At 45.9% G+C, this 15,616-nt stretch overlaps 1 non-coding gene across 1 annotated transcript; it reads right to left on the bottom strand.

The window, feature by feature from the left end:
* Window positions 1–3,498: 3,498 nt before the first annotated feature.
* On the bottom strand, window positions 3,499–3,620 carry LOC115311754. The gene has a single exon (XR_003917093.2). It is a non-coding gene; the product is annotated as a U5 spliceosomal RNA (small nuclear RNA).
* Between the last annotated feature and the right edge of the window lie 11,996 nt (window positions 3,621–15,616).

Genomic DNA, 15,616 nt, shown 5'->3' on the forward strand with positions numbered 1-15,616 from the left:
ATGGTGTTATAATTTATAAAACCATACTCAGCCCACTGCAACGTGAACACGGTTTTATTTCAACTAGTGTGGCACATATTTGCGAGTGAACTTAGCTGTTCGGCTCACGTCCTGTGCTTTGTTTCTGACTTCATTCCTCCTAAGCAAGGTGGCGACTGCTTGGTCTGTCCTTTCCACTTGACTGGAGTTGACGTCTGCACGAACAATTTGCGATGTGGCATGTCTCAGAGTAAAGAGAGAAAGATGGAAGTGCAGACGACACTAACAAAACCTAGTACTAATAATCAAACAAACCACTTTCTCTAGTAATTGACACCACACAAACCACATTTCAAACCCACATCCTTCTCTCGGCTTCTTGTACTTTCTTTTTCGCAGGGGTTGTCTGTTTTGCCACTGCACTTGATTGTTGGTATTTGACAGCATGTCCGTGCTGTACTGTGGGACCAGTGGTAACCCTCGTCGTTGACAGCGCCCCGAAAACGGTCTCAATTGTACAAATTAATTATGCTTACGTTACTAAAAAAAAAAATACAATTGCGCATAACCATGAATTTATATGGTAGGACAAACGTAGCAGTCCCGAAAGAACCTTCATGGGACACTGATCGTTAGTATACACTCTAAGAAAAGCCCTTGCGTCTACTTTCTCGCACAACACTCTGAACCCTATTAGGATTGATGACATCTAAAGTTTCAGTCTTGTACGCCAATTCTACAACACGCTATGCTTAATAAGCTCCAGAAAAAAGTTACTTTATTAGGAAATGTATTTAAGAGAAATAATAATTGCAGTCCACAAAATGTTTGGTTTTATGTGAAGTAGATTACCCATAGTGCAAGTCTAGAGAAAAATAAACAATAGCAACCCAAAAAGAGCAAACAGATTTAACACATTTCTGCGTTTTATAATATTCAGTTTTTGTCATGAAAAATTTAGTTTCTTTTTTAGATTATGGGTATTTTAACTTGTTCCTCGGGAAATTTCAGTCCAGGACACCACTGATTGAAATCTTTACACTTTCAAAATGTCAAATGATACATTTCCTCATACCACATTTCCTGCCAAAGAGTGAAACTGATAAAAATGCATTTGAAGTTTCAACTTTAGGTTTCTTTTTTTTCTGTTACTCCGAGGTAGGCAAAATTCACCTGGAGCATTGTTATCACCTTCCTCTTTGAGACTTCGTTGCTGCCCTGGTAATAGCTACCAGTTTGTGTCGTTTGTAGGCAAGGTAACTTTTGTAGCAGGCATTACCTGACAGATAAACTGGCAAGAGCTAAGAGACAAATCATACTAAGGAAGAGCAGCAAAGCAGGAATAGGATTTGAAGTAGAAGGTATTGTGAAAGGGTGTTAATGAAGATGGCACTACTCTAAAAAAAAAGGTATCACCTTACACCCTTTTGTCCCATATAATACACCCCAAAACTTCATTTGGACGTGCAGCGCCCTATAGTCAAACAGACGGCCCCGAATTTTACGAGGGGCTTGATAACTGTGCGATAGAACTTATTAAATTGCTAAAGTACGTATCAAAGACCGCATAAAGAAAACACGGAGTTTTTGCAGTAGGGCCAAGAAAACGCCGATCATCTTTTTTGTATTCAATTATACGTACATTAGCTATCTTCATAAGTTGTACCACACGGCTATGAAGCCCCTCGTAAAATTTGGGGCCGCCTGTTCGATTATAGGGCGCTCTACGTCGAATTGAAGTTTGGGGTGTATTATATGGGACAAAGGGTGTACTAATACACCCTTTTTTCTGAGAGTGTATATCACGGCACCGCGGGCTGGACCAATCATAAACCCTGTTTTGGGTCTCAACCACTGATCTCTATGACAATTGCTGGATCCCGTTTGCCCGCTCCGCGAATGCGGCCACTGGCGGCCATCTTTTTGGTAGAGTTATACTACCTCTAGCCAAGGTACAGCTACTGCAGCCCCTATCATGCATCCACGGCAGACAGCGTTATGGCAGCTGCGGTTGCAGGCTGCCATCAAAATAGCGTGGGTGATATTTCGTGCTCGATTGAAATTGTTTGACGAAACATATTTTTGTAACCCGGTGTGAACGGTAGCTTGATTTTTGAGGACCCGGTGAAAGTTTCATGAAATCGCAGCACCGGGGAAAAGCAGCACAGCACGCATCAAAAGTCGCATCGAAAGAAGCATCGAAAGCAGACGCCGGTACGCCGGTACGAAGTCTGCTTTCGATGCGAGCTGCGTTGGTTTCCCCGGGTTTCCCCGGGTGCTGCGCTTTCGTAGAACTTTCGCCGGCTCCTCAAAGATGATGCTACCGTTCACGCCGGGTTTCAAGAATCTGCTTCGAAGAATAACTTCAATCAAGCACGAAATATCACCCGCGGTACAGTGTACTAGATTCACGGCTATTTATGGCAGCCTGCCGCCATTGCGCTGTCCGCCATATTACTATGATGGCTAATATAACCAGAGCCGTGAATATAACTAATAACTCTACCTGAACTCTACCAAAAAGATGGCCGACCGTAACCGCATTCCCGTCCATAGGCGGAGCTGGCCAAACGCGATCAAGCAAAGACACATAGAGATCCGTGGTCTTGAACGAACTAGATTCCTCATACCAAACTTTCTGGATTTTTTTCTGTTTGAATGTATAGTCATGGTCATTGACACTTTTAAATTTGGAAAGCTTCTACGGGCTAAATCCGGAGAAAACGGTGCTTCTAATGAGGGTGAGATGTCCTGGCTATGTTAAACGAGTATAAAGCAGCGCTAAATAAAAAAGAAAACGCAAAAGACTTGCTCCTTGCTGACTCGGAGGGCTGCCGACGTGTCGAAAATAATTGATTGTGAAATAAGTCCTGCATGTTTGTAAGTAAAAGTTTCCGAAACCATTTTTTGGAAGTTAAATAACATAAACATATCATTAAAAAAAGTTTTTTCTGAAAATTTTTGACGTTCTGGGGTCTAAACTTATGCTTGCATGGCTGAATTTAAACCTAGACTGCGTTTTTTCGTATAAACACTCTGAGAGCCAATCACCGCAACTCAGCGAATGACGATGCCGGAACGCATTTCGAAAAAAACGCAATATGCATTGTAATGCAAAACGACACGCTTGCACTCTAAAAAATGTTTGTGCGTCTACTTTCACGCACAACACTCGGAGAGCCAATCAGCGCAACTTATGGAGGCAGCTTAGCGAATGACGATGCGGAAACATGTGTTTATGACTGCGTTTTTTGGTTTAAACATATGTTTCGGCATTGTCATTCGCTGAGCTGCCTCCGTAGGTTGCGCTTATTGGCTCTCCAAGTGTTGCACGGGAGAGTAGACGCACAGACTTTTTTTAGAGTGTGCAACTCGGACTGCGTTTTTTGGTCTAAACGTATACCGGCATCGTCATTCGCTGAGTTCCCTTCCGTAAGTTGCGGTGAATGCCCCTCAAGGGTGTTGTTCGGGAAGGTTCACGAACTTGAATTCTGATTTTCGATTTTGGTTATGAGGCCCCTACCAAACGGTAGCGGCCTTCCAAAAATTGGCCTATAGGCTCATTGGAGTGCCCCTCCCCACGGTAATCTTTAGTAAAAGGCGAAAGATTAAGTCGTCATAATGAGGAGAGGCCTCAGCGTTAATTCTCAAAAGGTTGGAAAAGATGAACCCACTCGACACGTGCGACATGTACTGTGCAGTGATGCGGTCGCAAATATAGACTTTATTGCTTTTATTTAAGATATAAAGTCGCCAAATAACTAACGCGTGCTTTGTATTCAGAGTTTGGACACCATCTCTTAAAAGTAATATAATGTTTCACAACACTACATCTTTTTATTCGGCTTTTACTCAAAACACGAACAAATGAAGCCACGTCTACGCCATCACCATCATCGTCGGGGCTTCGCGCATGGCTTCGTCGCTTCGTTCGGCTGGGGAATTTTCCGGGTCGAAAACTCCCCACGCCCCCAGAATGTCCCCGTTTGTCCCTACCGTAGTATATACGTTGCCTGGTATGGGGAGAAATGTATGTGCCTGTATGATTCATTTGATTATGATTTATGTTTACGGAGTTTTCTATTTTCGGCTTATTTGGACAAATTTGCACTATTGCACTGCAAGGGCCCGGCCAACCCAAAAGACCGGGCCCGATCGGGCCGGGTTGTACACATTCGTCTCCGGACCGGTCGGGCCCGGCCCGAGACCGATCCTGAGATTTTTTTTTTTTTTTTTTCAATTATTTGCTTTATTATTATTTTTTTAAATATGTTTGTTGTATAACATATTGCAATCTACATGACGTGTATAACGCTTCGACAATATTTCTAATGCATTCAGCCAAGGCAACACCGAACTACGCAAGATGAGCATGGTTACTTACGTCATAAAACCGAAAAAAAACAAAGTTTCAACCCCCCCTCCCCCCCCCCCCATCTCCCGTACTCCAGTTGTGGACATCTTATAAAAAAAGTTTCTGGCTACGCCACTGGTGGTGAGTTAATTCTCCTCTTCGGCGAAACGAAAAGATATCATTCGATCCCCGTCCACTCTAAAAATGCCTGCGTGTCTACTTACCCGCAAAACACTCAAAGAGCCAATCTCTGTGATCTACGAAATCAGCTCAGCGAATCATGAGGCGGAACATCCGTTTAAACCTAAAAATGAAGTCTGGGCCGTGGCATTACGCAATGCAAAGTGTCATGCCTGCATTGCGTAATGCCACAGCGCAGACTTCATTTTGAGGTCTAAACAGATGTTCCGGCTCATTCGCTGAGCTGATTTCGTAGACCGCAAAGATTGGCTCTTCGAGTGTTTTACGGGTAAATACACGCGCAGGCCTCTCTTAGAGTGCCCTACCTGCTTATCGTCGGGGCGTGGCAAGAAAGGTGTTTAGTAATTAAGCCAATCGTGGAGGATGTCACAAATTTGTCGCAAAATTAAACTTCGCTCGTACATCCCTAAAACGTACATCAAAAAAAAAAAAAAAAAGAAAAAAAAAGTCACGAATGTTTTTGTTATAGTCGGTTACAAGTGAAGAAGGTAGGAGAAGCTCCTCCCACAAGTGTGATGCGCCCGTTTCAAATCTCTCCGCGGTCGAAAGAAGAGTTCACTGGAAACGCTCCTTGTTCCGCTTCAATGGATTCCCACTTGTCTCCGATCCCACTTTTTAAGAAAGCGACCTTTGTATTCATCGGATTCCCTATTCAAATATATAGATTGATCTAATAATTTTAGGGGAAGTCCTCAAAGAGGACGAGATTTACCTAAGAATAAACTGACTTCTGCCTGTGGGAACCTCTCCTAAAACTCGTCATATTAAATCATTAGCGACTGACTGATCTCACCCTAGCGGTGGTTATGATGAAGACTGGTGGCAGCTCCTTTCTCTACTCACTGCCAGCTCCAGATTAGATCAGTTGGTAGGGCGCTCGTCCGCTAGTCTTCGATTGTCCACGCTCTCCCGCGCCCTTTCCACCATTATGTCGGATCAAGTGACGTCAGTGCAAGCTATGTATATACATGGCTTGCACTTGACGTCATCTACAGATCGCTCCGATGATCACCAGAGAAGAGGGGAAGAAGGATCTCCCCTCTTACCAGGACCCTCTTCTGTGTCTACCAGATTTGCACAGACAGACGTTGCCATCCTCCTCTCTCAAGATTAGTGAAGATTAACCCGTTTCTCAAAATTCCTACAAAATCAGCTTCAATCTCTCTCTCTCTCTCTCAGTGTTGTGCCCGTTACCGAAAAAAAGTAGCGAAATAGCGTTACTCGTTAGTTTGGTAAAAAGTAACGCGTTATCGAGCTACGTTACTCTTTTACAAACGTAACGATATACCGTAACCGTTACTTTTCAAAAATAACGAACGTTACTTTTAAGTAACTTTTATGTTACTTTTCTGCTCGAGTACATATGTTTGGCAGAAATTTATGATAAGCCTCCTTAACAAGCTTGGATAAAGATAAAAATTTACAGAGTGGTTTCATAGTGTTTTGATGCGCGAAGCAGCATAATTTTCGGCATGCAGATTAGGCATTGAAACTGTAAATTACCTGATTCTGTCTCCTTTAGTTGATACATTTCATTCAGACCTGCTGGCCATGGCGACGGACTTTCGTTATTCATGCCCATCTCACGCGCAGAATGAGTCGGAGATGTTAATCAATCGGCTTTTATAAACTACAGCATGCGAACGAGGACTGCTGGAACACAACCAGTCAACCAACACCCCTCATCTGTACGCCGGTTTTAGTAACAGTCCGGTTCATACTATTACCAGAGACTGGTTTACTTCACTATCTGGAACAGGACACCGGTTATCAGCACACTGGCTATAATCACTTGCTGCCTCTTACCAGCAGTAGCTCTTAGTTTTTCTGTGAAAAAAAAAAAAAAAAAAAAAGGTTTCGTGTTTGTAAGTTTTCTTTCCAGGTTTAAAACTGTTTTTATTTTTTTATCATGACCTTAGGGAATTAAAGACTAATCAAGCAAAAGGTTCTTCTGTGTACAAAAGTGGGCCAGGAATTTGCAGGCAGCGAGGGGGAGAGCGAGGGTAAAAATATTCCACAAAGAATGTTTATTTATTTTTTTTTTTTTAACTAGAGAAATGAGCAAATCGCTTCGCCACTAGTTGTCCACTGTTGTAAACGGATATCTTTCCACGGCTCCCCCCCCCCCCCCCCCCCCCCCCACTGTCCACTTCTGCTGCACAAAGCAGGGGGGGGGGGGGGCAAAGAGGAGGGAGGGGAGGAGGCTGTAACGCAGTCGTTCGTTCAAGCCTTGTAGGTGGTGACACTATGAAAAAAAGAAAAAGGAGGATGAACGGAATTAGCTGGTAGCCGAAGGTTTTTTTCGCCTTCGAGAAGGGAGTTTTTTTTGTTGTTGTTTTTTAATCTTTACTGTGACCGGTGCTGGTTCCGTGCAGCGATACGCTGGTGCAGGATTTTGAGATAAGCTCGTGCAGGATTTCACCAGTTTTGGTCAAAAGTAACGAGTAACGAGAAACGAAATTTGACAGCCGATACCGTAAAAAAGTAACGGAAATACTTTACTTGTTAGTCATTCAGAATACTAACGAGTACGTTACTGCGTTAGCGAAAAATGTAACGCGTTACCAGTAACGTCGTTACTAGTAACGCGTTACCTCCAACACTGCTCTCTCTTACATGGTGGTCAAAAGTACGCGATGTGACGTCAATGCAAGCTAAGAATACTGTTCCCAACATTCCTGTCGGCACGGCGGAGTGCTGCACGTTTTGTTGTGGCACATTTTTCCCCCGCCAGTTTTATGTCACTAGTCTTGTATGAAGGCACCTTAAACTGGTAACGTCGTAGAACAGACGAAGCGTCACGCCACGTGCGAAACAAAGCATTGCAGCAGCAGTGCGCAATAAATACGCGATAAAAGGGCGACTGGCTGGCTCCTCGCCTAATTTGTATCAGTGTGTAGCGTAATGAAGATGCCACTTGTATGGGCGGCGAAACGTCCACACCTTTGTTGGTGTATTTCTTACGATGGGAATAAACGTTTTTAATTAGCGCGATAATCGGAGGAAGGGGGTCTTCGTTCGATGGTACCTCGAAACGACTGCCTCAACAGGGCGAAGGGAAGACGGGGTTCTCGCTGGGAAGTTCGACTTGGTACACGCCCGAGGCCTCGTCGACCAGTTCCGGGGTCCAGCCGGCCGTTGTGAGCCTGGACAACCCCGTCATCGGAAACTCGAGGAAGAAGAGCAATAGTCTATTCCTTCTGTTGTCCTTGTTTTCTGGCACTTTTCGAATCTAAGATGTACCAACTTGCTCAACTCCAGATTCTTCTACAAGAAGAGCAACATCGTCCTTAGGAGGTCGGTGAAACATATTCTGGAAAAGGAGGAAAAAAAAGGAGAAACTGAATCAAAATAAACTGGCAGGCTATAGTTATTTCATAAAGGAAACAAAAAACACGGCGCAAAATACAAAATAAGAAGTACCACAGAGCGTTCGTTCTGCGTACTTCTACTACGCTCTAAGAAAAGCCCGTGAGTCTCCTTTCCCGCACAACACTCAAAGAGCCGATCACCGCAACTTACGGAGGCAGCTCAGCGAATGACGAAACATATGTTTAGACCAAAAAATACAGTCCGAGTTGTAACATTTTAAGCAATGCAAGCGTGACATTTTGCATTACTTGATGTCACAACTCGGTCAGCGTTTTTTGGTCCAAACAGCATCGTCAATCGCTGAGCTCCCTCTGTAAGTTGCGGTGATTGGCTCTCCGAGGTGTCGTGCGGAAAAAGTAGACGCACGGGCTTTTTTTATGAGTACACTCTAAAAAAAAGTCTGTGCGTCTACTCTCACGCACAACACTCGGAGAGCCAATCACCGCAACTTACAGAGGGAGCTCAGCGAATGACGATGTCGAAACATATGTTTAGACCAAAAAACGCAGTCTGAGTTGTGACATTAAGCAATGCAAGCGTGACGTTTTGCATTGCTCAATGTCACAACTGAGGCTGCGTTTTTTGGCCAAATCACGAGTTTCGGCTTCGTCATTCCCTCAGCTGCCTCCGTAAGTTGCGGTGATTGGCTCTCCGAGTGTTGTGCGTGAAAGTAGACGCAGACTTTTTTTGGAGTGTAGTCTTGTACTTGTCTTCGTGTGAAAAAGTACACAGTACTGTGTATTTTTTCTACTTGTTCTTGAACTTTCCGTGTGTACTTCTTGTCTACAGTGTACTTCGTCTTTTGCACTGTTATTTTTTTTTTTTTTTGTCCTTCGATGGGGACACAAAAGAAGGCGAGAAGAGTAATATATATATGCCAAGGACCGTATCGAGTCATTTGCCAAACATCCCCTGTCAACTACCTCGTGGAGCCTAAACAGCCTTCATCTGACCGCCGTAACCGTAATCGGCAAGTCGTGCATGTCGATCGGCTCAAGCATTTCAAACCTCGCCAGTCCGAACCGGTAAATTCCACCCGTAGATCCGGAGCGCTTTCCAAATCCGCGAGGGAGACAAAATTCCGCTCCCCCCTCGGCCGTTCAAAATGGCCGCTACTCGAACTTGAGGAGCCCCCCAAAGCCGACTGATCTTTCCGACGACCAGTGACAACTTTGAACTGTCACTGCTTAGCTGCAGGGATAACACACGACACAGGACGGGCGAAAATATCCACACCACGGAGTCCATTCCACAAATAACGAGGAAGACGTCCGCATTCGGCATCGTCACATACCTTTCGGCCGCCTCCAAGCCGCGGGGCACGCACAGCGATTGCCATCGGTGGAGTTCAGATTGCCGATGCGACTTTGATAAACACAGAGGTAACAAACCATCACTGGCACGGTCGTTGCCTAATCTGCACGAGAAAACGCCAGCGGCATGCAGCGTAAAAAAAGTAAACAATCCGTGGCGCAAAAAGAACAGGCCTTGCGTCCCATTCCTTCCGATTTTCTGTCGTTCTTTTTCTCGTTCTTCCTCTCACGATCGCAGATGTCAGCGCTTCCGATTTGTCACGCTCCTGTCCCGGCTTTCAACGCGAGGTAGAAGCGTTTGAGCCGTCACAATCCCGCGTCAACAACCGACGCGACTCCATCCTTTCGTCGATGGCCCAGGGGCCCAGCGCGGCCGGTTGCCGGCAACGCTTCGTCCACCTCGCCGCGCATGCGCCACCGCCAGCACGATGCACAAATGCTTCACACTGTGTTCACACCTGCGGCACCTGCGGCTACAAGCACAAACGTAACCAAACTACCAAACGGTCAGACCGCTGCACGTTGCTCGCAACGCGTTCATATGTTTCTATGCCGGGTCGGCCGTGGGGTTTGGCCCACAGTTTGTTTGGCCAGTTTGGGCTTGGGCGGCTTGGGCAGCTTGGGTTTGGCAGTCAGATCGGTCAGATGACGGCGGCGGGGCGGCGGCGCCGCGGCGCTGGCGGCGCCCCGAAGCCGAAGAACTTGTGCGGCGGCGGCGCACAGGCCTATCACGTGACCAGCGGCGGCTCCCGCGGGCGCCAACTACAAATTCGTTTTCCGCCGTAAATATACCTCTAAATTTTTTTTCCTTCGTTGTAAATTCGTTTTATAATATTCTTTTTCCATCTAGCCTGTTAATTTATTTATTTATTATTTCAAAATACTGCCAATCCCGGAAGGGATTATTGCAGGCATTGGTACATAATAAAAAGATACATGTGAGGCACTTAACAACGAATGAACAACACTTCTCGTCATTCAAAACATCCAATAATTACGAAAAAAGTTAATCTTCGACTGCATTGATAAATGATTCAACAGTGCCGTGACTGAACACGTATGGATCAAGGCTATTCCAGATTCTAATGGCAGAGGGAAAAAATGAGTGTTTAAAAGTGTTATTATGAAACGAATAGTCAACAAGTATATGGCTGTGCTTGTGTCTAGTCGGTCTTGTGTTAGACAATTGAACGTACTTGGATGAGTCAATCTTAAGAATCCAAAATCAAACATTCCAATGCCCCCATTATAAAACTGCACTTCGGGTCAGTATATGCAGGGCCAAGGCAAACTGGGTCAAGAACTGCTTGCATACTTCAATCCGTAGCCGCAAACGCCAGTTAAACAACGAACTGTCACATAGGTTAACGCACGATTCCGAAACAAACGTGAGTGCGCCTGCTCCCTGGCCTGCTCTGGTACTGAAGTCAACCAAGTCAACTAACTCCAGCTTGATAATATTTGCAACCTATTCTTGAACTGCTGATATCCTCAATATACTCAAAAACAAGATAGCACGACAAACGCTTCGCAGGGAGAAGGGGCTTGTACCGCGCAGGCAGCAAGGACGGAAAACCCTCAAAGATGGCGCTGAACCTCCGAAAGCATGCACAGCCATCGAGAGATGGCGCAAATAATAAATAAGGTGCGCCCTGGGGTGCTATTCTGGTCACAAACGGTCACGTTCGTGTTTCTCGAAAACTCCTCCCCCCTACGAACCGCGCGCTCCCATTGGCCACAGCCCGCGTGATAATTCCACGCGGTTCCCATGGGAACGTTCGCGAAACACGAAAGCAACCGTTTGCCGTAACTGTCGTTCTCCGAGTTCGGACCGTGACGACAAAGTGACGTATGACAACGTCCGACCTACGTAGCACATAGCGGAAGTCGCGTCACTAGATTAACTGCGGTATTACTCGACACACCCTACTCTCTGTTTCACTATGAGTGCGAGCTAGTGCGGGTGTAGGAGCTACAAGAACGTGCTCCGGGCTTTCAACGTCCCTGTCGAGCAGGCGCGCTTGCGCAGTGCAAGCCAACGTTCGTGCAAGATCGTTCGGGGTGATGCGCTCGTGCTTTTAACCTCTTTGTATTGCACGAAGGGGAACGCTTTGGGCAGGATTCTAGAGCGTAGAAAATGGCGGCGATGCTTGTTGCTCAACGATGGCTCGACCAACGCGTACAATGACAGGTTTTCCGCGAGCACCCGGTTGCCTTCGCGATGCACGACGACTGTTTCTGACGACAATTCCGCTTGTCGAAAAGCACCGTGTGATCGCAGTGTGACAACGAGAGACGGTGACGATGAGAGATGATGACCGTCGAGCAGCAGCTACTAATTGAATCGCACTGACATTTTTCGCAACGGGGAACTACAAGGGCGCGGTTGCCCCCGATGATCACATAGCTAATGCCCAGTGGATGGTGATCAGAGCCGTGACGGCCGTCGTGAGTATCGCTGTAAACCGGCTGGGAAGAGACGGTTGTGTCGACAAAACCCCGGACCGAGGCAGCTGAGGCATGTGCGAAAGAAGGCTTTCGTCGCCACCATGGCAAGCACACCGACGCCGTCGGGTGCGTTGACTAAACTTAAGACTCTAACTAAACCTTCGTCACCGTCATCATCGGTCTGAAGGAGACCGTCACCATTCTGAAGGACTCCAACACTTTGCCGCAAACACCATTTTGCCATTAACAACATGGTGGTAAGTTGACGTTTAAACTTCAGGGTTTCTACCGCTTCGAAGTTAGTGCACACTTAGTACCTATGTCTTCAGTTGACAATTTGTTGCGGTCTGTAGCTGCTGTCAATCACGCAATAAAATCTGGATGGGTTGCTGATGGCATTTTGTTGTATCAATTATATATTTTACCTTTTCACGCCAAGCTGCTGGAATTGCAAGTCAGTCATCGGAAAGTCATAAGAACACTTTTCGACGCCCTGCAATAAACTACGAACACGTCGGTCCTAAAATGAATCGTTACTTGTCTAGACAGCAGCAGTTTAGTCTGACAGAGTATGGTAACATTGTTACCTACTGTAGACGAGAAATTTAGCCAGTGTCTTGTGGATGGTTGTCATCTTCGTGACCAAAAAAAACAATAAAAATAAAATTGTCCTACATTCAACACACGTGTGTTTAATGTAAAGGTTATTATAGCAATTAAATAGATTGTCGTTTCAAAAGTGACAGTAACTCATTGAAATTAAAGAGTAGTGTGAGCTGGTTTTTTGAAATTTGCCTGTGATGCAGAGCAAATACGCACTGTTGGCTTATCACCATCAAGCATAAACGACAAGCGGAGGCAGAGTAGATGTGTGAAGGAAAAGCGAGCATATGTACTAAAGAAAGAACTGCTACGTAACGTGAAGAATGTCAGCAACTATCTTGCCATTGTGGTACGAGCTCAGTGGCTATGCACATGCTTATAGCAGCCTGTGAATGTAGGATGCTCCCCTTATGTGGCAAAGCCAGGGGGGGGGGGGGGGGGGGGGGGGGCGAGGGGGGGGAGTTTATGGGGCTTCGCTCCTTCCCTCCCCAAATCCGGCGGGCCCTAGTATATACACACAAATTCCGACACCATCCCCCCCGCACCCCAAGTCATGAATATCCCAGCCACCTCAACCCCCCTCCATCCTCACCCCCTTAGAAGTTCCTGGCTACGCCACTACTATCAACAGCACTCAATAGATAGTCAACATTATCAAGATGAACGAAATTTCTTTTATTTTATGCACCATATAGGCAGTGTTTTTGTCTTTATATGCATGCAGCCAAAGCACACACTGTAGAAAACACTTGTGTGAAGCCTGCGTTCACAATGCGGTCCCCGTCAAACTTTCAAGGCGTTAACGAATTCCACAAATTAAATTTTCAACGAAACGAATTCGTTTTGCAAAACGCTGGCAAACCTACGTTGCGTTTTACATCATTCACCTTTGTCGTCCGATGAATCAGTAGTCAGCACTACACAAACCTCAATGAGCTTGTCGTTTGTTTTCTTGCCGTTGGGGCGATCGCTGGCGGTCGTGGCGGTGGCACAATTCTTTCTCAGACCGTTGGCTGCTGCCTCCGTGCTCGCGGAAACGTGGTTCCCTTTGTGTCAAGGTGAGGTTTTGAATCTTAATGCACGGCAACGCTGAATAAAGGTCTATTACCTTCTTCATAATCTCAGCAACGCTACCGTACGAGCCACAACAACACCACCACTTTTAAGCTTCATAACACCGGCACAAATAAGAAGCCAAGTCTTGCATCTCGCCAAGCGTTACATCGGAGACGGTAAACGCCAGCTCACTGTGCTCTTCGAACCGGTCCTGCCGCCGAATGGGCTCATCCAACAGCACGAAAGTATTCGTGTGCGCGTTGATCAAGTGACCGATCGCATGTCCAACCCCAGCCGCGGTCGATCCGACGAGCATCGCGGCCATGTTCTTTCGAGTTTAACTCGCCAAGGGTACCGTGGTCGAGTTAAAACAATGCAAATAGTCCCGTGCATTCTTGTTCTTACGTCATTTTGTCGTCACAACCCGAACTCGAAAAATGACTGTTAGCGGCAAACAGAGGCTTTCTAGTTTCACGAACGTTTCCATGGCAAATGGCGTTCAGGGTTGCCACTGGGTTTTGAGTCAAAGTAGCCAAATCACGTACAGAAAGTAGCCAAAAATAGCCATTCTATTCGAGATTTCGCCAAAAAAGTCGCCACACCAAATATGTACAAGAAAACGGTATTAAAAAAAAAAAAAAGAAGTAGCGAACACTATATAGGAATCTTCAGTTTATTGCACACACGTGCCGGCCGTATAGGAGTTTACAAGCGTGACGGTGAAGCACTTCAAACTCATATCAAACACTGCAGCAAAGTGCTAGTAGATGCTGCTGGCCCCAGAATGATTTGCAGTCATTTTCTGGAGCATTTTATCTGGGATCATGTATGTAGATGATGTTTTCCGCTGCAGTCGGTGGCCACACTTAATTCTTAGGATGGACTCCAGAAGTTAAAGCTTCATCTCATTGCGAAGTTCCGTTTTAGTCAGCGCTACATGGGAGAATACCCTCTCTGCTTCGGCATTTGAGACTGGAAGCGTCAGAATCTTTACGGCGCTTGCGGTTACTCCTGGAAAAGGGCATATAGCGGCAGCATCCCTGAAAACCAGTGCTTGGTACCAAACGCTGAACACAGGACTCGTCTCGTTCGTTGCAAAAGCAGACCACAGTAGTCGGATCACCGCTTCCAGCTCATTCCTAAAGGTGCTGAAAAGGTGAGAAGGCAAACTGAAAATTTCCCAGCAAGCATTGGGCCCCATTTCAACCTCCGGGCTGATTGCTTGAAACCTGCAGTGTGCAGATGTTGTGTTAAGAGTGCGCGTTTGCAGTTGACTAGCCATTTTATTTAAAACCAAAGCATCATTCCCGAGTGCGAAGTTGCTCTTGGGCAGGCAGTCCGCTAGTAGCAAGCAATTCTGAAAATGCTTCCCCAAGGTCAGCTTGTGCAGAATCCAGGTAAATGCTCCCCGTTTCCAGCGTTTAAAATTTGCAGGACGAGCTTGCTTTGGCCTGGAAACGTGTCTGTGCGATACTGCTGAGAGCCGCAACGAGCCGCCAAAAGTAGCCAGAAAATCGCCAGATCGCCAAGCGTAATTTTTGGTAGCCAAGCGCCCCCAAAAGTAGCCAATTTGGCGAAAAGTAGCCACCAGTGGCAACCCTGATGGCGTTGAATCGTCACGCGCAATGAAGCCAATGGGAAAGCGAGGTACCTATGTAGGGACGTGGAAAAACGTAAAGGCCGTTTTTTTTTTTTTTTTTCACGAGCTATTCTGCAAATAAAAATAAATAAAAAAGACTGCCCGAGATTATGCCGTCGCGTGCATTTCTTCAGCGCCGAAAGAGAAGAGCATGTCTTATGGAGACTATACCGGCATAATCACTGCAGTGAGCAAAGGAGCAAAGCATTATTAAAACTGCCCGAAGAAACTTTCCTGCATCATCCACAGGATGCTCACAACCGTTGCACTCTGCGTCGATCTCATGACTTGTCATATACTACCACAGAGTCGTCGTCAGCTCTGTATCCATTTGAAGTCTCCTTCACAGGCAAACAGGAAATTTCATTTGCAGCTTATGTTCACGGCGGCTTCACAAAGGATGATCGGTGTCGCAGCGCACCTTCACATAATATTTGTTTTTCTCGTAATGCCATCCGTATCGTGCAGAAGCAGGGAAAGCAACGACGCAAACGAGACACAAACACCACAAGGTCGTTACCACGGTTTTCGCCATGTTTGTTTTCAAAGACCGTAGCGAAGGACTTCGAGAAAACAAGCTGAGATATCTTAGCTAAATTTACTTTACATCATAATTATTGAAATAATCTTTTGTATTTTATAAAAGGATAA

Source organism: Ixodes scapularis, unplaced genomic scaffold, assembly GCF_016920785.2.
Source record: "Ixodes scapularis isolate PalLabHiFi unplaced genomic scaffold, ASM1692078v2 ptg003631l_1__unscaffolded, whole genome shotgun sequence".
Lineage (NCBI taxonomy): Eukaryota > Metazoa > Arthropoda > Arachnida > Ixodida > Ixodidae > Ixodes > Ixodes scapularis.